The following is a 27,085-nucleotide window of genomic DNA, read 5'->3' on the forward strand; positions in this document are numbered from 1 at the left end:
CAATTTATACATTCGCTCCATCTCACCCAAAATTTCAAGAAGCAATGCATGCTTACTCTCAAATTCTCCACAAAAGTATGCATATGAACTAGAAAAAAAAGGCAGAGACACAGGTGGGGACATGATAAGACTGAAGAGACAAAATATAAACAACAGACGACTCTGAATAAAAGATGTGGGTATATGGCTACAGTTGCTCTCAAACGTTCTAAACTGGAGTTGTTTACAATAAAAGGCTTCAGGGGAAAAAAAATAAACACTAGGGAACAAAATGTAACAATTGAGAACAAATTTGAAAATGATTTATAAATTCAGCCCAGATTATTTCATTACATATATTACTTATGTGTGTACACACATACATACATAAATATTTTTCTCAGGCCTACCTGAAAATTTATGTCTAATTTCTTAGCATGAGAAAGCAAATCCCATTCTTCTTGAGGGGGTGGGGTAGAACACAATCCATGTACGAGAGCACAATGCAGATGTAACTACGTCTACCTTTACAAGATTTGTAGGTCAAGAGGAGCCTCTGAAATTCCAGTGTCCTGTAACCTGAGTACCGCTTCGCTTCTAGAAAAACAAGTTCAGAGTTGGAAGATGAACTATATCTAACAACATCAATTTTTAAAAGCCTATTAGCAGTGGCCTTTGGGGTTAAACACCGCACTGCTGAATGGACTGAGGAGAACGGAGAGCTCTCCTCTCCTAAATATGGATTAGTTCAAACGTGCTGTCTTCCCACACCCATACCTCCAACCGGACATAAGAAATGAATCATGTGGGGTTGAGGATTTAGCTCAGTGGTTAGAGCGCTTGCCTAGGAAGCGCAAGGCCCTGGGTTCAGTCCCCAGCTCTGAAAAAAAGGACCAAAAAAAAAAAAAAAAAGAAATGAATCATGTCTCCTTCCTGGGTAAATCTGTAGAAGAAAAGACCAGAGACGGTTGGACGGTATGAGGTCAAGAACCACCAACCAAATAGGACTTGGAGCGTCCGCGGAAACAGGTTAAATATCAGGGGAGGCAGAAGACCCTCAGTCCCAGATTCCAAAGCAAGCTCTTTGCCTGAAGACACAAATAATTAAGAGTTATGCTGCAGTATAACTCCAGGTGTTGTTCCCCTCCAAAAGCACTAAAATATAAAGGTCAGTTAGTTTAAATGGTGTTTTATTGCACACTTTAAAAAGACCTTGAACAATTAAAGCAATGAAATAAACCACTTGCTTTCACTTCTAAACATTCATAGAAGCCATTAAAGGCAGCACATCCCGAAAGGTTAACTCCTGCTCTTCCCTTACATATGGACTTCAGGCTGTGCACCACCTTGTGCAGGGGAGTTCCTGGGACTCTAGTTGGACATCAGCTGTCACTTGAGTGTCAGGAGCTAATACCCATAACAGCAGCCTATCTGGAAAGACATTACCTAAGGTACTATCAAACCAATGGCTGGAGATCAGGCGAGGCAATGGTCCTCACGCCTGGGGAGGTGACGAAGACCAACGCCCGGCCCATGTTATGAACAGTGTGATGAAAATGTTTAGGGACATGTCACTCGTTTAGAGTTCATATGGAGAACTTAATAGGTAGCCAGGTTTGCAAGCCATGGGTTTGTTGACTGCACTGGTTGAGGCTGGGGGCTTCCACCCACCTCTAGAGACCAGTAAGACCTGAGTAGCAAACATGAAAAGAGGAAAGAGTACTGATGATCCCGAGCTCTATTTACACTATTAAATTAATAAGTGGGTTCAGAGTAAAAGAAATGGAATACAAATGGTACAAAATCTGAGAGGAAGGAATTCCCTATAATTAAGCTTCAATCAGTGAGCTTAGGATACGAGAAAGGGCAGAGGATGTTAATCACAAACGAATCAGTGAATAAATTGCAGGGTGTCTCTTTCCTAAAGCCTTTTGATAGATGTTGAGCACCGTGGGTCATCGTTTCTACTTAAAGGGCAGAGAGAGAGATGAATTAGACACCTAGATATACCTGTCTGTTCCCAAAGCCCTCACCTACCACAGATTTAATGTTACTGATAAAAATAATAAAGACTATTATCTTGTTCAATATCCTCATTTTATAGGTCAGTGAATAAACAGGGGTTAAAAATATGCCCACAATGATAAAGCAATTAAGACATGAACAGAATATCCCAGGAACAGGCTAAGCCAGGTACTCGAAGCTACTCGGGGGACTAAGGCAAAAGGATTACAAATTCAAGGGCAGCCTGACCAACTTAGCCATCCTGCAATAAACATAGGAAAACAGACAACAACTTCTCATCTTCCTCCTCAGTAACAAAAGGCTTGGCATAGATAACTTAAAGAAGGATTTATTCCGGCTTAGTTAGAGCGCTCTGCCCATCATTCGATAGAACACAGCAGTGGAGGCTAAGGTGGTGGCCACACTGCAAACCTGGGCAGGAAGCGATGTACCCAGCGTGCCCAGCTCACTTGCTTGTCAGGCATTCAGGATCCCAGTCCATGAGGCACCTCTATTCACAGCTCTAGAAACACCCTCTCAGATATATCCTAAGATATCTCTCCTAGAGACTCTAAGACCATTCAGGTTGACAGACAGTGAAGACTGACTATGGCAGATGTCATGAACGAAGAATTATTTGACTTCTGCAGAAAGAAGGGTACGTCCAAATGCAAAGGAATTTTTATCAAAAAACAAAATGAGAGGGTGGAAGGAAGCACTGTCCTTTTTAACATTTATTCGTGTTGGGGTAAGGGGGTCCACACATGTAGAGGTTAAAAGATGGCGTCAGACATCATCATCACATGGGACCCAGGGATCCAACTCAAGCCATGAGAAACACATACAAATGGGGACGAGATGGGGACTTTGAGAGCAGGAGCTGGCAGTCTGCTCTCATGGACTTGTCCCATGATGTGTTGAAGTGCGCGAAGCAAGGAAAAGCGAGTTTCTGGAGAGCTACTCAAAGGGAGCTTTGGTGAGGCTGTGTCAATTGTCACCGTGACACTTCTAATTAGGAAGTCTCTTACTGTCATTTTTTTTGTTATTTTAATTACAGTTTGATCAGTGAGGAGCTATTTTGAATCTATGGGACTTTCCTAACCTGATTGTTTTGGCATCTTAAAGTCACTCAAATCCAAGGCCTACACAATATGGCAAGCGTCTCCCCCCACCCCTTCTCTTCTTTATACTCAAATTCTAAACAAAGGAGCCATCTGTTCTCTCTGAAAACATCAGCCCTTGTTTTCGTTTTCCCATTAATAATAGTGCCTCAAACTTATATAATATCTCTCCCCAACTTGCTTATTAAAGCATTTTGTAGACATAGCCCCATTCATCTTCAACATTATAGTCTATAAATGGGAGAAGGGGGAGGTGCCAGCCAATTTTCAGCTTGGTAAATAACTGTCAGATAGTTCATGAATTTGAGCGAGAGATCGTGTGTCAGCATCAAAAGGGCCCGTGCTGATCATCTGGTCCAGTTCCGGCTCTTGCATGGGTGAGGAGAAGGATGAGGAGAAGTGATTCTGTGTCCTGTTTATATACCTGGCTCTCTGCTCCTGGCTGCAGGCAGAGAGGGTGAAAAGCACATCTCACACACTCTTGTGTCTCCAGAAGCTGTTGTCTAAAGTGCTCATTTTTAAATACTTGTTCAATGAGTGACCATGTCCATGAATAGTTTGGACACAGCAAGTGTAGCAAAGTCTGAGTAAGAGCTCAGCTCTTCTGTCCTCCACTCAGTGTGTTAGTGCCTGGTTACCATCCTAAATCCAGAAGAACAAGGTAGGGAAGAGGTGAGGAGAGGAGATACCTTATCAAGTATGAGATGCATTGAACAAATGCAATGGTTTAGCCACTGGCCATGCTAAAACTTAACCCAGGTTAGGGCAAACATTGAGGCAGATCTCCCAAATATTCTCTGCATTCTTTGCATGATCCCTATGTTGGGAAATTTGAAGGAGTTATTCCTAAAACATCCTACTCGAGGGGAAAAAGCCATGCGTCTAAATGCCAAAGGACAGTATGTCTCTACAGCACACATTAGTCTAATAAGGACAGTCCTCCACCTTGCAATTTTACGTCATCGGTCCTTGTAACTCCAGAGGACTCTCAGTGTTAGGTCATGAAATCTAGCAGTCCACGGTTTTCCAAGGAGCAGAGAGGTCACTGGAATAAAGATCTTTCTTTCCGTGTGCCTGAAGTCAGCAGTTCATCTGACCTCTTTTTCTTATTTTCAGAACATCTTATCCCCTGCTGTGAATCCTTGTAACTGTACAGAAAATTAATGGTTCCTAGAAAAGCAACCCACATCTAACATCCAGATTGCTTAGCAGTTCCAAAACAGTCAATAATTCTCTAAAGATCCTTCCAAACAGCTTGTCCCTGTAAATGATAAGACTGGGGTTCTAGAGAGCAGTCAGCTTTTCATTGCTGGGACCCAGCTCAGGACCTCATGCATACTAGGAAAACATTATGCTAAGCAGCGCCCTGAAGCCCAAGACCACTTTCCATAAAGCAGAAAGAAGGGAGAGAGAGAAAGCAAAAGACGGAGGGAAGGAAGAAAAACAGAGAGAGGGGTTCAGATAACCAACTATGCTACAATATGAGCTCACATTCAGTAGGTAGTTTAAAAATTAAGGAGAAAAATCAATTCTTTTCAAACTATAAACAAATCAACACACATGCAATGTCAGTTCTGATCTGCCCAACTGACAAAAGGGAGCTGCACAGAGACAGCAAACCAGGGAAGACACTTGAATCCCTCAGACATCGTATGTTTCTCTTACACAGAAGCTGTCTAGAGTGCACATACGCAGGAGACTGTCAACAATGTCTGGACTGTCCTCCACACCAAGGAGAAGTACCTAGAGGCTGTCAGGCAGTAGTGCTGGCTAGAGCTCTGTAGAATATGTACTTGGAAGTACACAGCAGCACTGCAGCTCCTGCGAGACACAGTCCTTCCCAGACCCAGGATTTGCTTACTTAGGGCAGCATAATTCCCAGGGCCTTAGGTGTTCTCAAAGAAAGTGAAAAGTTAACCCCTTCTTACACTTTCTCGATAAAGCTGTCCTTTCACTCACGTGGGCAACCTTGCTATAAAACCACTTCTAAAACAAGAAATATCACCTTGGACTTTGCAGACAAACCTCCTAACCAAACTTCCTGATAGTTTATGTTTGAACTTGAAGGATCCCATGTTTATCATATAAAAGGCCTACTAAATAGAAATGGCTTTCATCTCTAACCCTCTTTCAGGGGGTTTTCTTTAACACAGCTGCTGAAAGGGTCCACAGTCCTAAGTATTTATCTCGTCACTAATTATGTGCCTGCCCTAGTCTGTAAAGACCAGGGAGGCCTGCCTGATAGAGGTTCTCATAATCCATGCCAGTCTCCGTCTGCAAAAAATACTAAGTCCCATGAAGAAGGTATATGCTTCCTCTCACATGCACATCCCACTAGCTAACTAGTAACCATTATCTAATATTTAAAAATAAACATGTTTCCAAATGAAAATTCCTATCAAAAGGATGCCACTGGTCTTACTATGGTAACTAATCAGTGAGCATTGCTTGGTGTTGGGCCAGAGGCTTGGCCACTGTGGGCATCAATCAGTGTCTCTTTTTCCAAAATAAATGGTCAAATCAAGTAAGCAGCAGACTTCATTCTGGGTCAGACACTCAGAATAAAATGAAGGTCCTAATTCTGAATAGTCTGGCATCGCCTGCATGGGAGATTGCCTCCACCCGCTCTCATGCCGCGCGCGCGCGCGCGCGCGCGCACACACACACATATACACACACACACACACACACACACACACACACACACACACCCTACTCTTCTCCAATAATCGACCTTTGTATAAGCGAGTGGCAAACGATTCCCGCCACCTTCCAGCTCATTACTTCTTTGCTTAAAATTCAATACAGAATGGGTTGCTTTTTTTTTTTTAAGTGAGGGACATGAGACACACAGACACCATTTAACACAAACCCCACCTTGAGACGACACCCTCTGCAGAGTTGACCGTTCCTCATCATCCCAGGGCACAGGAACAACCATATGCTGTCTCCTGAAACCTGTCATTTCTTTCCCTCTGAGCCTGTGTCCCTAAGCACACAGTAACATACATGGAGAGAAATCAATGCCAAAGTGTCTCCTAACTGCTCTACCTGACCCTAGAGCTTTGAAATCCCATAAGAAATCTGAGTGAATACAGCATGGTCTCTAGTTCCCACCTCCCCTACAAGCAAAAGTAGACTTTTGCATGCTGTTGTGTAATCAGTGCTCACGATGCATCAACAGGAAGGAGTAAACACTCCTCATTTGTGTTGGTCTGTTTATTTCCAGACTGAGGAAGTCTCTACATCACCTGCCGACGGCCTGTGGAGATGCTATCAAACCTTTTTAGGATAACAGACCTGAAGTTCACGAACTGAAATGAGGAAAGTCAAAAACACACACAATAAAAAATACAGACCCCGAACAGCAGGAAAGTTATTTGGGAAAGTAAAGTAACGACATATAGCCCTATTTAAAACATCTTAAAGGAATGAAAAAGAATCATAGGTTTAAAAAGGTGACAGAAAGCAAAAGCACAATTGAGCCCAGAGAAGACTCATTTGCCTGAGATCCCTTTCAGCCTTGTAGTTGAAACTGACACCAAAGGAAATAACATTCACCTGTCCATTTACTACCCCCAACTGACATGGTTGACCGTTTGTTTTGTTTTAAATAAAATGGGGAAGCAACAAATAGATTAAATCCATCTGCACAAAAACCCCAAGTTTGCATGTGGGAAACAAATAAGTGGGTGCTTGAGTGGGTGATTGGGCGTGCAATTGCCCATCCGCACGGGCAGAGCATCCGTGCAGGTGTGCACCGCACAGGAGCCCGCCACCCAGAGTCCCCATCAAGGAGGCTGCAGGACAAGGGAAACCACAACTCCGTCTCGGCCTCTAGATGTGCTCTGAGCCCATACGACTACAGCCCCACCTTTCTGTTACTGTGGATTCTTTAAGTGACTGAAGTAACCTCCCTTTCACCCAGAGTATCCTCAAAGCCTGCCTGATGGCATCTGTTGTCACTATGGTCGTTACACTGTGTGACTCCTTCACTCCAGCTGTGCCAGCGTGTCCCTTCATGTACCCAGTGTCCTTCAGTGCTTCTGCAAGTACTTTCACTCACACCGAAATACCTTCCCCTGTCGCCATCCTGGTGACTTTGGTTTCATGGTTTACTTCATTTACATCCCTATTCACAAGAGTCCCTATCACCTAGAATAGGTCTAGCACACAGTACGCTCTCTTAAAGTTGTTAAATTAATGTCACCCATTATGAGAATTTGCTCCGTCTGGCACCATAGGGCCTCTTATGAAATAAGGTAGAATTCAATGAGCTTCAACCCAGTAGAGGTGTCGGCGCTACAGGACAGGCAGGCGAAGTGGCTAGGCAGTGCACAGCGGGTGGGAAGGGCAGGAGAGGGCAAAAGGGACACGATTCTCTGGAACTTTCTTGAGACGAAGCAACAAAAGAGTAAAAGAAAGAAAAAGAACAAAGAAACCACAAAAACAACAACAACAAACCATTCAGTTCAAAGAAGTTCTAACATGTCCTGTTAGCTCAGCACCTCTTCCTTATCCACAGCACTGCGTGTAACTACCTGAGGAAAACGAGCATCTCCACGTGCAGAGAAAAAAATCACTCTCGTAAGTCTCTCATCCTAAAAGGGAATTGAAATGCACATCAAATGTATCTTCAGAAAATTCTAGATTAAGACGGGGAAGCCTTGAAAAAAAAGAGTAAAGTTGGCCTGAAGAGATGGTTCACTGGCTAAAAGCACCAGCTACCCTTCTAGAGGACTCAGGTTCGATTCCCAGCACCCACATGGCAGCTCAAAGCCATCTGTAACTCTAGGTCCACGGGTTCTGATGCCATCTTCTGTGCTACCAGTGTACTGGGCATCCGCGTGCTACGTAAGACATATATTTGACCCAAATAATTGTACATATCAAATAAAAATAATCTTTAAAAGGCAATAAAGTTGAGCATTGAAAACCAGTCTAATTTGCTCACTCCCCTATAAAGTACCAGTGCCAGCCACTGCTTAAATGCCTGCACTGATAGAGCCCTTTGATTCCCCACCCCAACAGCCCCCCTCCCAAACAAAACCCTGTGTCTTCTTGATATTGGAAACTCAGCCTCACACTGTCCGCCTGTTGCTTCAGCAGCTTTCCCACAGCTCCCCCTGAGGTCAGAGGGTATTGGGGCTGGCCTTATGCACTGTGTATTCAGATGCCGATTTCCCTGCCCAGACATCTGCCTACTGTCTGGATGGTCAAGCACGACCAGCATGGCGAACCATCTCATGTCTCGGTGTTTTGTAAAGCTTGCTTCTCATCATCTCCCTGGGCAGCAGGAGAGACAGGAAGACTGGACTTCCGATCCCAGCCAGGGGTGCCAGGTAGAGGGAAGTAAGAGAAGGACCAGGACAAGCGAAAAGAGGAGGTACTCTGAGGAGCTGTGGTGAGCAGGTGGCCAAGGGCCTCGCCATGAGGGCTGGACGAGAGAGCAGACGTGAGGACACACGTGGACCTGAGCAAACCAGAAGACTCAGACTGAAGGTGAAGGACTATGGCTGGGGAGTAAACAGCCTTGTAGTGTTAGAGTTGCTCAAAATATCCCCAGCAGTTTAGTAATCAATTAAGAGGCCTTTGTGACCATTATTTGGGAGCTAACGGGACCAGATAAGGTTTCCCTGCATCAATACAGATTACAAGAGTGAGCTTTGGTCCTTCCATGTCAGAGCCCACAAGAGGACACCACCACCTTGGCTCTGTCCACCCTGATCCCTGCTAGATCTTTCTTCACTCTCCAACCTCTTTCTTTGCCTGTACCTAGTCGGTGTGGAATGGCTCACTGACCCTGAGCTGGAAAGCTGGGCGCTGACCACCTGGCTGTCCTCTTCCATCACCATGCCTGCTTCTCCCAGTAGTCCATGAGCTGACCTAGCACATAGACAGTCCAGGTCTTGGCTATGAGCTAAGCATTGTGCCTCAGAGAGGAGGTGGAGTACACGGTCTAATGGAGTCAGGGAGCAAGGCCAATCCAAGAAAGAATCTGACAGTGTCACTTACTTTTGTGACCTGGGCCTTCAACTGCCACCTTCATTCAGTATAAACTAGAACATCGTGGGTGGTCTACAAAGCCAACACCTGACCCTACTTCACTGCAGAGACACAGAACTGAGGAAGTTGTGCAACAAGCTCCAGTTAGCCAGGAACCTTCTAATCCTTGTCCCAGCTTCTCAACTCTTTTGAGCAGGAAATACAGAGAAAGGTAGCTTTTAACCCTCTCTATATATGAGAATTGAGGTCCATGCTACAATTTGGTATGTGATCTTGGGAAAGACACTCAAGGTCAACAAACCAAAGAATCCCAGAAAGCAAGACAAGAGACCTTTATTTGTGTTTTGGTTTAGTTTGGTTTTGGTTTTTTATTTACTGTATGGGGGCAACTGTATAGAGGCTAGAAGACAAGTTCAGTGGAATTCTTCCTCAGGCATCATCATTTCCTTTCTGAAACAGGGTCTCTCATCAAGCAGGGGGCACATCAAGCAGGCCAGGCTCTCCAACCTTCCCAGCAGAGGGGTTACATGTATATTCCACCACACCATTGGGAACTTTAAACATGGGCTCTAGAAGGCAAGTCTGGGTCCTCTGGCTTCTACAGGAAGTACTTTACTGACCTTAAAGGTTCCCCAAGAGAACCTTTAAATTGGCTTGTGCCAACAGCCATACAACTTCCCATATGCCTTCACTCTCACTTATGTGCCCGAACCACAGCAGAGGGACTAAATGAACACAGCTAAACGTCATGCAGCCTCAGGATCCTCTTCTCTACAACCCCTTCAGGATCCCCTGCCAAAATACCAGTTGACCACCAAAAGTGAAACACTGACACCCATTCCTCACATCAAATGAAGCCCACGGATAGGCCACAATCTGTCTCAATTTCACTATGAAGATCCAATCTAGAACAAGAGAAAGTCCATCTCCTCCACTGCGTTTGATCCCCTGTGATCATTCTTTGCTACTGCACTAAGCTATGAGAAGTCCGCATCAAGGCAGAGGAGGTGCCCACGGCCAGTAGTGGACAGATGTTATGTGCAGAACCACCATAGAACAGTTCTATCTAACAGGGTACAAAGTTGAGGAGTAAGCTATAAGAAGTGGGGAGCAGGGCCTTCTGAGGACAGCAGTGGGCAGGGAAGCAGGGATTGGGGGAGACGAGGACAGAAGACAGCACAGGTGAACACAACCCGCCTGAAATTAACTCAATGCCATCAAAACTCAAAGCAGGAAGAAAAGCTAAGAAAGGAACACGGGAGTGTCAGAGCCCCTCTCCGTTCTCAATATAAACGGAGAGTATTACAGGAATACTCTCGATATGGAAAAGCCTATTTTGTTTTCATGTCATTCTTAGATTACGTCATAGAGTGGCTAGAGCCGTCTCGTAACATTATAAATAAATCACTAGCTTAAGTCAGAGAATGAGCCAGGCCCACGGAATTAAAAGGAAAATATTAGCTCATTTATAATAAGCGATATAATTCAAGTCAGTTGCCATCGAGGTGGTGAGGTAATCCTAAAGAGGCCCAAGGAGGAACCAAGGAGGGTCAGCGCTGGCCAAGTCCAGATGACACCGTTTAGGGCTGCAGAGGTAGCTACCAGCACCTGCATGATGGCTGTCCTCTGAATCCAGAAAGCAGCAGGACTTTTACCAGGGATGCCCCCAAAGTCTCCCTCACTAAAGCTACTGTCAGAGCCACTGTGGCTCAATTTCAGAGAAGACAAGCATCGTGTGGTGTGTGAATTTATATCCCTGAAGCCACTGGGGTAAATGAGCAACAATGAGCCTTTTAGTTACCCAGGAAAACATGGAATTTGTGGTGACTGATGTGCAAGCTCTGAGGTGACCTCCCGGTCACCAGGGCACTGCAAAGTGTTCTATTTGATACACAAAGGTGTAACAGAGGAAAGAACGGAGGGTAATTGTTTCCAGCAAAGAATTCCACCTGCCATAAAAGGAAGGGAGGGGAGGGGCGGGGAGGGGAGGGGAAGCTCCTGGGTCTGGAGAAACAGCCAGCAGTCAAAGTGCTGGCTGTTCTCACAGAGAACTCAGGTTCGGCTCCCAGCACCGACAATGGCTCCCAGGTGCACTTAACTACAGTTCTAGGAAACTGGATGCCCCCTGTAAGGCACTGCGCACAGAAGGTGCACAACCGTGTATGTAGAAAACACTCATCGATATAAAATTAAATTAAATCTTTGAAAAAGAAGAGGCAAAACCAGTGCTGCACCAACTAAATGTGGACTTCTCACAGCTTAAGGCAGTGGCAAAGAGGACGTCTACAGAAGACGGGACTTAGAGGGGGACTTACAACAAGCCCACTCAGCAGGCATCGTGTGCACGACACTCGTCAGAGCGCAAGCACAGTGAAACTGGCACTTTACATCCCCCAGTCAGACATGAAGGCAGGTTTAAAACTAAGAAGCCTAAGTAGGACTCTGTATCTAGTGTGCGGTTTTCCTTCTCTAAAGCCAGCTTTACTGTGCAGCCTCCACCCCAGAACTAAGTCTATGTGTTACTATTTGCTTTCAATACAAATTAAACCATGGATAAGAAAGACTTCGGATGCACTAAATGGGGGTGGGGAGTTGAAAGAGGCCATCTAGCCGAGAGCAGGAACTTTCTGGCCAGTAGTAGCATTTCTAATGACCACAGCTATGTTTTCCTCTGTCTTGGTCTTCCGGGATACTAATAACCTTGACCTGATTTTAAATCTCTGGTTTCCATTAACTTTGAGAGAAGTGATTACGAAGACACCATGGGAACCCAAGCCGTCTATAAGATAAGATGACCTGCTGAGCCTGTTTTTATGAGAAGACTATTTTGGTAGGGAAAAGAGACGGATGCCCTGGAAAGAAACTCTCTGCCAGACAGAAGGTATTGGCTGAGGTTTCCTGTCTGATCCTCACAGCAATGTTGTGCATCGGCTCTCTATTCCTAATGCAAATGTTATTCATAACTACACAGACATACTGGCTGAGCCAAGAAATACTGATTTATCCCACATCTCAGGACATATCATGACCCAACAGAAGCAGCACTTCCCTGAAATATAGCAGAAGGGACAGGGCAGAGGCTCTGGGAATCAAGTTTGACCTACTTTGACCTAATCTGTTTCTGGAATAGGAGAGAGGTTAGAAACAGAAAGGAAAGGATGCCTAAAGGTTGCACAGAACCATTACAAAGAGACAGGCAGGCTGGGTGGGAGAAAAGGAAATGGTAAGAGGAATTTCATGAATTCTCCCTTCACTGCATAGATCTGCCCCCTCCCCAGCCCTGGCATCTCACCTACACAGCTGAGGGCTCAAGCAAGAATCCCAGTCATTTCCACCCAGAGCAGCCCTGTCTGCTGACGAAAGCCAAAACTGTAGAGGTGGGAAAGAACAGCATTAGCTGAAAGCTGTGATCCTCCTCCCAAGACTTGGGCCAATTTTGGATTCTGTGCCGTTGTGCATCGATGTTTTCATGAAGGGTTTCAAATGGAAATTTCCTCTAAAGAGTTTCCCCAGCAAACTGATCTATAAAGATGCTGGGTTTATTCCAGTAGCTCCCTGCAACCCCCGATTCTCATCTTGACATGTCATATGTAACCTGGAAGCCTGGAAGCAGCAGTCCCTAAGAGTCCCATACAGCGCACATTCTGGGATCACATCACATGATTCCCTCCCATTGCCCATGGGCTGGCTATAGGGATACTCATCTAACAAGGAGGAAGCAAGGAATTGTGGCTTCCAATATGGAAACCCTTCTGACACCCAGAGAAGCCAAATGCCTTGGGAGCTTGCTCCATGGACAGATCTGCACAGCCAGAGTGGAGGCTCTTACAACAACCTGAGGGGAGTTAAATACACTGTGATCATGTGACTGGGCTTTGTGGAGGATTTCCCCCATTTGGAGCCTTCAGAGGAATCTACAGGGATAGAAAAACTCACTTGCGACCTCATGAGAAGTCCCGTGGGCACCATCAAAGCTGCAGAAACGATGATTCAAAAGATGTTTCTTGTTGTAGCTGATAATTTGGGGGTAATGGTGCACAGGAACAGCAACTGATAACACTGCGTCAGAGTGAGAAATGTTCAAATTCTGGAAAACTTCAATGGTTCTCTTCACTAAATCTATTTTAAGCCTAAGAAGCAGACCACCAAAGGTTCAGCATCGGGAACTCTTGAAAGAAGTGCTCAGGAACACAGAAATGCTTGCTGGCTCTGAGAGCAGACCCAGGCACACCCTGGCCATGCACACATTCTGTAAACTTAACACCAGTATATAAAGAGTCACTGCATCACCTTTTGCTGCAGCTTCTGGTTAGAGAAAGGAGGGCACATGAAATTCTGACCTGTAAAGACTTTGATGTTATCTACACCCACTCTCAGATACTGACCAGCCTCCATGGCCCAAACTATGGCCATGGGCCCCTCTACCATCCACCCGTGCTTAAGTTAGAGATCAACCCCCCTTCCTGGAGACTTGCCCTACAGTCCCAATTCTCTCCACCCTCCACCCCCTTTTGTCTAAGTCCTATGAGATCTGTAGCTGTGACTAATTTACCTTGATCTCCCAACCATAAACCTCTCACAAGGCATCGGCATACATACGAACGCTATGAGAGATTCCCATTGTGTATGACAGTCTTCTCTATGCCCCCTCTCTCAAAGCTTCTACAGACCGGGGAGCATGCCTAACCCACCACAGTAGCTTAAGGAGCCTGCGATGGGGCTGCACAGGTAACACAGGGCCAGACAATTTGCTGACCATATACAAAGCCACGGCGGGTTCAATCTCCAGGACTCTCCCCTGTAGGACGAAAAAGGAACTCTGAAGTTGGCTAACTTTTTGACAAATACTAGAGTCAGGAAAGAAAATAAGGTCATACATTCTACCGGAAGTAGTTGTTTGGCAACGGTCCATAAAGGACCTTCCACCCATTCACACAGGCATCAGACGCCTGCTGTCAGAGTAACCCAGTGAGAAAGAACTCTTACAGCTCTCCTAGGACCACGCCAAGGAGAGAAAGGGGCACCCCCCACTGCACCGGAAGCCAAGAGAAAATACTGTGGAACTAGGAGGAAGGCTGAGAAGAAATGCCTTTATCTTTTCTTTAATGGACAGCAGTCATAGTCCCTACAAGACCACCCTGCTACATAGAGACCCACAGACTCGGGGAGACTGTGTGGGCCTCAGTTCACACTTACTAAGTCCCCTTATAATTTGTGAAACAAGTAAATAAAAACGAAAGCTGGCTTAGCAGATGGTGGCAAATGTTCAGAAACCAGCTGGCCAAGTAACCGCAGGGAGCCAAGACACACACCTCTAACAGAAATGACCAACGCTTTGCTTCCGGCAGAGATTAATACCTGGGAGCTCTTAAAACCAAAACGGAAATATTAAAACCGAAAGTCCTTGGCTGCGACAATTGTACGTTGATATCCAAAGAGGGAAATAATTTCCTTCCTGACTCCCACTGGGCCAGGCATGCTTGGGGCAGAAGGTGTGATTATAGGAACAAACAAAGCAAGAATAATCCCAAAGGCTAGACTACAGCTTCTCTGGGTCTCTGAGTACTGAGCCGCCGAGCCACATGGGTCTCTGCATCTATCTCCCCGTACCTCTTACTGCTCTATGGTCAAGTTTAATGATTAATAAAGCTCCAGATCCAGTTTCTTTCCAAGACCAGGACAAGTTAATCCTCATTTAGTCCTGGGGAGGACAGCACCTCGGTCTGGGGAAGGATGAATGCCAAGCATAAATACTACACACTAGGCATAGTGCCGTACTCTTAACCTGTACAGGATCCTCTGGTCCAGTTTGAATCTCGAAGGAAGCAAACAATCGCAACAGCCTGTCATGAATGACTAGGCCACACTTGATAAATTACCGCCAACCTGCTTGCACAAACCAAATATAAGGAGCAGGCAAGACAATCAGTGCTCCCTAAAATCCTGATACTGGGGAACATGCAAACAAAGCAAGGCTAACACTTAGCAGGCTTTGTGCATTGTGTTACCCATCCTGCCATCCTCTCCCTCATCACGGTGACTGACGCCACACTGCTGGCACAAGCCTCTTTCAGTGCTGTGACTTGTTTAACCCTCAAAACATCATGCTGTCCAGCCTTATCTGCAGTACAATCCCTGGAACTACTCAGCAGATCCTGCCAGTACCTGCTAGAGTCCCCCTGGGCAAGGGGACACTCGCATCCTTCAGACTTATTCTTCTAGCCATGAAAATGTGTCGCCTGCCTTTTATGCAGAGATCCCAGCAGACTACCAGACACACAAACACTGTCCTTCCATGCTATATCCTTGAAGTGACCCTGACAGGTCGTGTGTGTGTGTGTGTGTGTGTGTGTGTGTGTGTGTGTGTGTGGTGTGTGTGTGTGTGTCCCAGCACCTCCCTCTTCTAATCGCACTCTTGTAAGCATTGCCTTAGTACAGAGTGCAGCTGCCTAACATCTCTTTTGGAAGATGAGTCGAGGTCTGAGGCATAGATGGTACTGTAATAAGACTGAAAACAAGGCTTCTGGCCCTTTCTCCCCAACAGTACACTTGCTGTGAGCAGCCAATCACCTCTCTGAGTGGCTGCCATGAGGTCGGAGTAGCACAGCCTCTGGTCCATATTCCAAGTAGCACAATGTGCAGTAACGGAGACCTCTACCTAGGGCAGCAAGGTTCACTCTCCTCCAAAGAGGAAAGCAGATGCCTCTAGCCTGCTCGCTGGACAGCTATGCAGGTAGGTATTCTCAGCCTGGTCACTGGACAGCTACCTCCCAACAGTAAGACAAATAGCTTGAGGAAGATAAAGCCAACAACACGAAAAGGGCAGACTGAAGAACAGTGCAGAGGATCGGAGCTGGAGTCCTGCTCCGGCTGAGCCTGAAGCCACCTCCCCTTCAAACCAGGTCTTCTGAGTATGCAAGGCCGCACTTCCACCCTGTTCTCAGTAACATACAGGAAGGGCATACAGTGCTTCAGAAGCAAGAGTCGCTGTGGACCAGAACTAACCTCGGGATAACAAAAACTTCCGAGCTTCCTTCAGTCAACTCATGAAAGCAGTCTTTTCGGTCCTGCCATTTTAGTGGACCATTTGAGTTCACTAAATCCAAGTTGAAGGCTACCACAATTTCACTTTAAGCCCTGAGAATCCCAAGAGATAGAGCAGGTAACAAAGATTCCCACTGATGTTGTAACCATAAGCTGGAGTCCGGGAGGAATATTCAAGCCCAGGTTTGAGATTCTATTAGAGAAATATTGCCAAGACAAAGCCAAAGAGCCAGTTACGTATGCAGTGGCGACCAATCGTCCACTGAAGGTAGTGGGACAAAGATAAAGAAAACAATGATGAAACAAGGATGAACTCGGTCACACTTTCAAATCAAGCTGAGCTTTCCCTATCACGACAGCATTCGAGGTGCTCTGAAAAACTCCACAACACTCAGAACGAGGTTTATTATCTATGTAGTTTAACGGAAGTCCAGAGGACGAGAGTTAGTGAACGTCTCAGCAAGAATTCCCCAGTTACTTTCCCTCCGCTTGCCACCAAGGCACCACCAGGTCGCATCATACAGATGACTCTTTACGCCATACCCGTCCTACGTCTGTCCGCTATTGAGCCACTGCAGGACAACACATCTGATGACCTTCCCAGCACACAGCAACAAGACCCACACTCAGTTTGCCATGGCGTGCTAGCAGGTCATTAAAACAAAGGCTCCCACCCTCTACCAAGGCTGCTAGCCCTCTCCACCTCCAAAGGTTGATGGGAAAATGAAATGAGGTTGTAAATGAAAAAGGCACATTACACAGGAGTAAACAAGAAACATCTAATTACTTTGATTTCTTTCCTCCCAAATGCAATCAGGGCTCCCTGTCATCTTCATCTCAGTCTTTTGATTTCAATAACACCTCGCCTCTTACCAAAGGGAAAAGAAGGGAGTTAGACAATTACTGGGAGATGAAATAATTGCCACTGAGTTCCCCTCCAGCTTCTCTGCACACCACCTTGCAAGAGGTGAAGCCCCCTTTGCTTCGCCACGTATTTTATTGACATTATGGCGTCTAGGTTGTTGCCACACAAACATTTCAAAATTATATTGATGATGATGACGATGATGATCATAATGAACTCTTCAGAGTTCTCCAGTTCTCGTCTCCTGTTACCAGCATCCATTATTTCTAAAATTGATTAAAGCATGTATTGTGGAATTTTTTTTTTAAAAAAAAGCATATTTCCGGGTACCACTCACCAACTGAGGGACAATGTCTCTCGGTGAGACCACAGTGAAGAGTAACAAGTGCAGAAGCACCTGGCTCGCTCTCTCTACCTCTGTCCTTGAGCCTGTGTTCCCACCTGTGGAAAAGAGAGAGAAAGATGTGAGTCTGTGGGCTCTGAGCTCCTTCAGTACCTCCTAGGATAGGCCATACTGCATAATGTCTGACTGCCTTCGTGACCTCCCAAACCGCCTGGTACGTTTTCTTTCATAAGTCTGTCTCAAAGGAAGGGGAAAGAGAACATTCTCACCCTTCAGACCGAAGCACCATGGGAAGTAGCCTTATCTAGCTACGGTAAGTACAAGACAGGCCAAACAGATGCAGTTATGGAAGAAAAAGCAGTATGACTCAGTGGCCCTCTGAATTTCACTCTCCTTACCTGTCAAGTGTGGGCCACTAGAACTTCAAAATCTTATGACTCTTTGGTATCTCCTCATCGTAGACACACACACCAGTGAGAACGATAGCTCTTGTCTTGGGATTATGCAAAATAAATTGCAGGGCAGTGGCCTATCATAAAACTTGTCCATGATGCACACAAATCAGAAAAACTCCACCCTCGTGCTCATCGAATCTTTGAGCATTTTCTAACCAATCATGTGGTTGTTTCATGTCCATGGTATCTGTCCTCCCATCTGTGTGTGACTTAGACTTAGGGGGGACAAAAACCTCCTCAACAAGAGAGCCTAGGCATCAGGGTAAGGACGTGGCCATCCAAGAAGTCACCATTAGTGACAAGGGATTTACGACTTGATCCACTAGACCTAGTAATATGCATCTTTAACGGGGTGCACAGACTAAGACAGGGATTTGCCTTGTGTTATATGCTCAAGCATACCCCAGTAACAAAAAGGAATTCCGTAATAAAGACGGAGTTCGGTTGAGATGAGTCCACTGAAGTAGTTCATTTCCTGAAGGGTTAGTTTGTGGTCTTCAGCAGACTGGAAATCTCAAAAACTCATTTTCACTGGAGGCACGATTTCTAATGTGCAGAGGAACTGACAGCTAAGAGGCCAACCTTAGAGCTATGGAAGGTGCAAGATGATACCAAAAGATCCAACCCCAAAACCCCATAAAATCGAAGTTCCCTTATGCAGAGCAAGGGGTGGGGCTGGGGAGAGAAACAGAAAACTTCTCCCCAGATCTCTAAGCCTTGCTAAAAGTCACAGCTCTCAGCCCTTGTTCCCCGGGGAGTCATATCCACTCTGTAGTTTCCATCCCTGGGCCAACGTAAGGGGCCTCCCTTGCCACTGTCAACTTCTCTTTTAATAATTTTCTTCTTCTTTGCCATAAAGAGATCAAGCAGCTTTGCTAAAGAACAGCTGGGAAATGATTGAAGCTCCCATGCAAACAAACCATTAGCAGGGTTCAAATGCAATTTAAATTACCAGTTGTTAAAGAGCTCCTCAATTTCACAGTAAGTTTCCAAGGAGAATTATATGCTATATACTATTTAATTGGTTGTTTTCTATTTTTTAACATCCTTTTATTCCCTCCACCCTTGTATTTCAGAAGTGTCTATAAGAGCTTCCCTTTAAAAAATTATACATTGTTGAATAGATTGAATGTAAAGATTGAAAGGTATCAGAGAAACAGCTGCAGGAATATGCAGCTCGGCAGAAACTGACGGCTGGGGAGATCTCTAGCCACAGAGAATTTTAAAACCATAGAAATCACTAACAGTACCTACATCCTTACAGTGAAGACACTGAAGCCCTCTGGGGGAGAAAGGTTTGGCCTGGAGTCTCTGCCTAAAACCCCTTACAGTTTTCAGTCTTTGCACATCTCTTTCACGTGCTGTCTCTAGATTCCCAAAGACCATGAGGGATCCCTCAATGGATTTGACTTGCCACTTAACACTTTTTAAAAGAAAATATAGAACCCTCTTCACATAGCCTCCTGGCTTCTAAGGTGGAAATGTCAAATGTCTCCCCAAAAGGGAGGAAAAAAAGGAAAGACTGAAGAATGGGTTTGAGGATGCAGAGAGCAAGCACACGGGGCAGTGAAAGTCAAGAAACTCATCAAGATTCACCAGACAGCCTAAGGGGCTTTGTGACTGAAGATTCCCATTGCTTTATCTGGCCCCAGACCAGCAGCTACCATGGAGAAAGAGGACAGAGAATAAACAAAGCCAGGCAGGCCATGGCACGTGTGTAAATAGAAGAGTTTCTAAAAGCCATCAGGAGCACAGTCCTAAATCCAAGGCTTGTGTAAATGATTTTAACCTCTCCAAGCTCAAGTTTCCTGTGAGTAACATAGGGCTGACACCACCTGCCCCTGTGAGGGTGTAGTCGACCATTTCCTGGAATGCTGTGTTCAGCATACGCAGAACAGAGACCACACACAGTGCAAAGGTGCATTCCTTCAAACTAAATGAACTTAGGCTATCCTTTTCAAAAATAAAATACACGGATACTTTGCATTATGAAACTGTTTGAAAATGCTACTTTAAAAAATATTTCCAAACCTACTTGCTAATTACACATTAATCAGCCTCACTTGCAAAATCTTATTTAAACATTCCATCATCACTGAGAAAGAGTTCCTACTTAGACGCAAAGGAACCCAAGGACTGGAATGTTCATCAACTATTTGGGGGCTAATAGTGCCAATCTAGAACCAAAGTCTTCAAAACTCAAACTCTGTGACAAGGGTTTTATTAATTATAGTCACAAATAGAATATGGACATTTATTCTACTTCTCAGGGCAGAAATATATCTTTTAAAAAAAACCTGCCATTTTCACACTTCAAATTGCTTTGGTATAAAAATAATGGTTGCATTTATAAAAAAATGTTCACGTAAGAAACCTGCAAATCTGTTGCCTATTCTACCTTGTACTTAAGTTCTTAAGGAAGAAACTCAGAGGCCTGGCATTAGTGATACCTATAGGTGTCCAGGATATAATAGCCTGAGGAAGGCTAGCCACTACACACCATCAGATCAGTTCTAAAGTAGATTCTCAATGGCAGGGCTCTTGATGAGACAAATCCTTAGTAAGCCTGGCACTGACTTCTGAGAGCCCTGGGATAGTTGTTAGCTGACATGATGGCATGTTCCCTGTAGTCACAAGATGCTGAGTTGTGCAGACACATCTCAAAGAACTCACAGCCACCTTGGGGAATGCTGGAGTACACAAGATGGTGACGAGGCTGCAAAAGCAACTCCATGACATGTTCTGCTGAGGTCTGGAAGTCCTCTGCAGAGGTAGTGGCTTCCCAAGTAAGCATGGAAGTCCATAGTTCCACATATGAAGAAAGAGACTGGGCACAAGAAACCAATGGGCACAGAGAACCAGTTAGCATAGGGAACCAGTGGCCACAGGGAACCAGTGGGACAGGGATCCAGTGGGACAGGGAACCAGCAGGACAGGGAACCAGCGGGACAGGGATCCAGCGGGACAGGGAAGCAGTGGGACAGGGATCCAGTGGGACAGGGAGCCAGTGGGACAGGGAACCAGTGGGACAGGGAACCAGTGGGACAGGGATCCAGTGGGACAGGGAACCAGCGGGACAGGGAACCAGCGGGACAGGGAACCAGCGGGACAGGGAACCAGCGGGACAGGGAACCAGCGGGACAGGGATCCAGCGGGACAGGGATCCAGCGGGACAGGGATCCAGTGGGACAGGGATCCAGCGGGACAGGGATCCAGTGGGACAGGGAACCAGTGGGACAGGGAACCAGTGGGACAGGGAACCAGTGGGACAGGGAGCCAGTGGGACACGGAACCAGTGGGACAGGGATCCAGTGGGACAGGGAAACAGTGGGACAGGGATCCAGTGGGACAGGGAACCAGTGGGACAGGGATCCAGTGGGACAGGGAACCAGTGGGACAGGGAACCAGTGGGACAGGGAACCAGTGGGACAGGGAACCAGTAGATGCCAGCCTTAGGGATGACCTCAGAGTGCTCTCAGAGACCCTAGTGAGGCCAGAGGCACCAAGCTAACAGGATAGAGAGGGATATAAAGCTGAAGGAGAATTCACAGCAAGAACATGGAGGACTTGACACCCTGGCCTAAAGTACTTGAATTGTAAGATTAATGGGTGGGGTTCATTTGGGGAAATGATACAAGAGAAAAAGGTAAAGGACTCAGCCATCACTTTAATAAAGGATCCTCTTCCATAGTCAACTTTCCATAACAGCAAGATATGAGCCTAAGAGGGATTTTACCAGGGGGAAAGATGGATCTCAAGTAGACGCCAAGCCACAGCTTCACCACATCTTTCTTCTAACTCTGCAACACTTACGGGAAAGAAACTAGGCTTCATGCTCCAAGCAAGACCTCCCCTCTGACATGAAGGACAGCCAGTACTATCGGCTCCCGATGGGCTAAGACCAGCTCCAGACTCTTCCCTAGCTCTCAAGCAGAGTCCAGTCTGCTCCTTCCTGTGTGTGAACCCATGATGCTCCTTCCTGGCAAGCTAGCACTACAAAGTAGACCCTTCAGTTAACAATGCCCCGGCCTGACATGATCATTAAGATGTGTGAAATTGCTCTTCCCTTTAAAGAAGCCCTGGCAGCAAATCTGTGCATCCACAGAGCCGGGAAAATAAAATACTCTCTCTGCCCTTGAAGAGCTTCACACAGAAAGAGGTACAGTAACTATAGTGAAGGCACAAGCTGAGGTAGAGGCACATAGCAGGGCACAAGTCCTGGAACACACTATGACGTGGGGTGGTCGGTTATCTACACCCATGCGATAGGAAAGGAACTCAGTCCTGAACCTCAGCTGACAGCTAGGAAGCACCACAAACAGGAGACAAACCTGGATCTTGCTTCTGAGCCATCAGCACATACACTGTGGGGCCTCCCAGCTAACGTGAAGATTACCACAACAGAACCGTCTTCTAGAGCAAAGGAGGTGGTGGTGGGGAGCAGATGGTGACTGAGATTAACTCCTCTGTAGGTCAACAGGAGTCTACAGAGAGAAGTGAGGTCATCTCAAGCTAAAGCAACAGCAGAAGCACAGGGGGGAGTGAATACAAGGTATCTGTGGAGAGGAGACTGTGCTCAGTGAGCAGGGGTGTCAAGGGGATGAATCTATGGTGGACACAAACTTCATTGTGGTTACGAGGCCCTCCATTCTAAGGACAGGAGTCTTGCTTACATCTCCGACTACTAGAACACTTCCAAGGAAACCACAGCATAGTTTCAGCCTTCCTCGGGATTTCATGTTCCAAAGCTGGGGCCAACCAAAGAGTCTTTTGGGATCTGGGGCAGGAAACAAGATGGACCCTCAGGTGTCTTTGAGGCAACATACAGAAGGATGCTGCGCACAGCTGTGGCGTTAGCCGTAAGAACATCTTTGCCTGGTCTGTTTTGTTTCTTTGTTTGTGTATGTTTGTTTGTTTATTCGTTTGTTTGAGAAAAGTCACTAGTAAATTTCAGACCCCAGCTGGAGCATAAGTTCTCAGGCTTTCTGAACAAGGCAAGGGGAGTGGGGTGGGAATTAGAATCAAACACACTGTCCTCCACTCCTGGATCTTTCCAGTTCTTAACTGCAGAACCCCCTGAAAGTCACTTCCTTTTAACAAGGACACAGGTTGTAAGACAGAAATGACATTCCTGAAGCCAGGTTTCTATGACAGCAACTAATCCATGAGGCTGAAGATGAGGGCATGCACTTCTCCATGTAAGCTGACATGTTTAGCACAGGTGCTGCCCCACCCCCCACAAGGCACCATGTTGCTAATGCAGTATGAAAGCTATCCCATCCTCCTGGAGAAGTGGTCTAAATCTGGACTTGTCAACAGTTTTTGTCTCCTGCTGAAAATTGAGCTGTATTCCCCAGGCCAGCCATTACATCTCTTTGTGCCAAATTGTTTTCATCTTTTAAATGACCCAGTAATCCCACTTTGGGCGCTATACCTAAGGGAATAATCCAGAAGGAAAAAAGACGGCAATTTGTTCAGAGATGCTATTCCTAGTGCTATTTCTAGTTCTTTATATATCCCTCTATTATAGCACTTATCTCACTGCGCTGTAATTATCCGCTCCCCTTCCCTACGCCTCCAAATTATCTCTGAATCAATCCCCAGCACCTAGCACAATGCCTGGCATACAGTAAGAACTCAATAAATGTTTGTTGACTGAATGGGTAATAGGAAAGAAATTTTCAAGGAAACGAGCGGGCGCAAACACAGCGCAGTCTTTAAGAGATGGTGTTAAACTGATTTCTTTTTTTCCCCTGCAGAAAACCTCGTAACTCCAGACTACAAACTATTTAAAGAGGACTATTTAAAAAGCCTCAGGAATGACTGCTCACTGATTTAGTTTAGGGTCTTTTTGAAAAAATGTCCATAATCAGCCAATTGTAGTACAGGTGACCAAGGAGTTCCCAGAGGTGGAGGAGCCATGCAAGGTCCTTTTTGCCTGGGGACTAGAGCTAAGGGCTTAATCAAGCAGCTTCTCAAAAGGATTCGGAAGCTACTTTGCTATGGAGTCTGACTAAACTCCGCAACAAGCCAGAGACCTTTCTCTCCGCTCCAACAACACAGGTATTTTCTGAAAAGCCCAGTTCGAGCTAAGGATGCCCGGAGAGGACCAGACAATAGAAAGCTTAGTTCGAGTGAAGAAGACAAGCAAATGCCTTCTCACCACAGCCTCTCTGGGATCCCTGAGCCCTGCAGGCCCACTTTATAGAATGGAAGGTATAGTGCTAAAGGTACAGGAACAAAAGACGGGAAACACCCCGACAAAGGACCAGAGCCACGGCTCAGTGACAGAACATGTACCTAGCATGTGTTGAACAAAACAAAAACAAGATGTTAAATCACTGGGAAAGCTTCAGATTTTTGGTAGGAAGGTATATATATATATATATATATATATATATATATATATATATATATATATATATATTCTAGAAAGGAAAGGAAGACACCCTTTCTGAAGGCCTTGTTTGGGAATATTCTAACAGCTCTAAGTCAGGAAGTCAGAAGCCAAAAGCTGCTGCACCCTCAATTGCTTGACTAAATGCTGGAAGTTAGAATTTGAAGAAGGGAGTCCATAGTCTTCGGTCTGCAATTGTTATAATACTCCACAAAACAACACTGATGTGTGTTTGCGAAGTTCTGGGTCCTTTCAGCTTGACATTCAAAAGGAAATCACACTCTGGCACGCTATTGAAAACTCTGGAAACAGATCCTGAACTTCTCCCTCCCCCATCCCACAGCTACAGTATGGCTTGGGGCAACACCTGCCCTCCCTCCCCGCCCACGCCCACTCCACCCCCTAACCTGCAATGCACCAAAGTCTCTAAGGTTGGTGCTTCTGCTATGGCCCTCACATTACAAAGAACTGCTAAGGCAGCTGCCAGAAAGCCAACTGTAAACTCGAACCCCGGTGGTTACCAGCAGACCTGGACTTGGGACTTGGAAGCAAACTCAGGTCTCCTGGTGTACTCAGACCTTTCAGCCCCTCCTAGCTCTTGGCTGCTGCTTTTGCACCTGCAGTCATTACCTGCTAGCACAGGAGTTTCACCACACATAACTCCTTCCCATTTTGCACTGGCTATCCATTCCCTGCCCTTCCCTTTCCTCTGTCCTTTACATGGCTGGCCCTTGTCACTCAGATTCAGTTGGCGGAGCCCCTCCCCCACATTCAGCCCAGTGCCCTTGGCGAACCTTCATCTGGATTACTGACAGTTTACCCTCACTTCCCTGTTTATTTCTTATCTCCTCCCCAGCACACCCTTGCTGCTTTGTATATTTAATTATGCAGGCTGCACTCTGTGCTGGGATCCTGCCTACCACAGAACAAAGCAAGGAGCAGAGACATGAAAATGATCAATAAAGCTAGAAGACCAGGAAGATCAATTAGTCAGTAAAGTACTGAGTTCAAGCTTTGGACCAGGTTTTTAAAAGTCAAGCATGGTGTCATACGTTTGTAATTCAAGTAGTAGAGCAGTAGAGAACAGACCCCCCTGGAATCCTTGGCCAGATCAACTTTGCCTACTTGGTGAGTTTCAGGCAAATAAAAGAATGTATTTATAAAAGGAAAAAAAAGAAAGATAGCATCTAGAGATGTCCTCCTCTAGCCTAGCCTACACACACACACACACACACACACACACACACACACACACACACACACAATTTAATAAAATTATAGAGACAGATGACAAGAACCCTGGCAGAGCAGCTCAGGGTAAGTAACCCAGCCTTGGGCTAACCCTTCCTGGCCTTAGATCCAGATCACTAAGCCTACATGCAAGGACTAATAGGGTACCTGGGCAGGTTCTCACAATTCCTTACGCCTTGCTTTTCTTGCATGTAAACTAGGAAGATACATGTTTTATAACATGGAGAGATTATCAATAAGCCATAGCAGTTACGGTGGTGCTCAGCGCAGACTAAGCATCTGCTGTCAAGAGCTGGATTTTCTAGGCAAGACTCAGAAAGCAGCAATATGCTCCCCAAGCAAGATACAGATGAACAGCAGAGTCCATCAAGGGGCCCCCAAGGTGAACAGAGCCATTCATTAAGAAGGTCACTTCTGCCCTGCTTGTAGAAGAGCCTGAGTGAGTGTACTGTCAGGGGAATGAACTGAGAGAAGTCTGGGTTCTAATCTTACCAAATGGGACAAGCAAGTCACACTCTCACATCCTCTGGCACCCTATGATACTGAGAAATACAAAGGGTGAACTAGACAATGGCTGCCTCTTGCAGCACTGAAAACCCATCATATCTACACAAAGTCACACATGCAAAGTGTGTATTCCAGACTCTGTGTGCCACCCCGATGCTGCACGGCAATGTGTCAGAGCACTTCAAGTCCAACCACAGCTCTATTCTGCAAGGGAAGACTGCCCCTCCCCGAGTTCCCACACACATCCCTTTTGGTTTATGGCTTTACCCTAGCAATCAGACAACACCCCCAAATTATTTTTCTACCCAACTGAAACTAGGCCTCAAGTGAGAATATCTGTACAGTTTGGAGGTTTCTTTATGTTTGGTACAAATAAAAGTTTTCCTCAGGCTGACCCCATTTCTAAATCTCTCTGTGAGAATTGCTCCCCTGGGAAAGCAACTATCCCCTCTCCAAACTTGTAGCATTGCTGCATTTAAAGCAGTCAACATTCCTCACAATATTTCCCACCACCACCCTCTGTAAGCCAGCATCCCAGGTCTGCTGGCAGAAATGCCAATGGCAATAATGATGTACTCACTTGAGGAGGTCACCACCACAGACAGCTGGACTTCACTGCCCTTCCTCCCTCTCACCAAGCCAGGCCAGGCCAGAACACAGCAGAGATGTGGTCCAGAGCCTGAGGGGAACTGAGCTGAGGCACTCTCTCTTCAGCCTCCAGAACAAGGGGCAGAGGAATGGAGGGGGAAGGGCAGGGGGCGGGGGAGGGGGCTCTACTTGGTTTCTGAAAACAAGAATTCAAATCCTGCTTCTCCCAAACCCTGAGTCACCTCCTTCCCTTCCAATAGATGAGAGTGGTGGGTAAACATTTCCATAAATGGAGAAGAAGGCTGGAGGATGTCAGAAAAATCTCCCTTCTCTCTGGCACTTCAAGAACATGCCCTGCACAAGACAGACCTCCTCACTCTGAGTAAAGCATTAACCCTCACAGACATGGATCTCTCAAGTACTAATATCACACACATCACAGATGTGCAATATTACTCCTAACATTACTCATGCCCACTTACACACACACACACACACACACACACACACACACACACACAGAGG

The 27,085-nt window shown here is 45.9% G+C and overlaps 1 protein-coding gene across 34 annotated transcripts in view; it reads right to left on the reverse strand.

Annotated features, from left to right (window-relative positions):
• Positions 1 to 27,085, reverse strand: part of Lpp (LIM domain containing preferred translocation partner in lipoma) — a 633,326-nt gene that overhangs the window by 551,899 nt on the left and 54,342 nt on the right. For 28 of the 34 annotated variants that reach the window (NM_001437730.1, NM_001437729.1, XM_087575765.1 and 25 more), the window contains 1 exon segment: positions 17,357 to 17,460. The gene's annotated coding sequence lies outside the window, so the exon portion shown is untranslated. 34 annotated transcript variants of the gene reach the window in all.

This window comes from Rattus norvegicus, chromosome 11 (assembly GCF_021556685.1).
Source record: "Rattus norvegicus strain SHRSP/BbbUtx chromosome 11, alternate assembly SHRSP_T2T, whole genome shotgun sequence".
Lineage (NCBI taxonomy): Eukaryota > Metazoa > Chordata > Mammalia > Rodentia > Muridae > Rattus > Rattus norvegicus.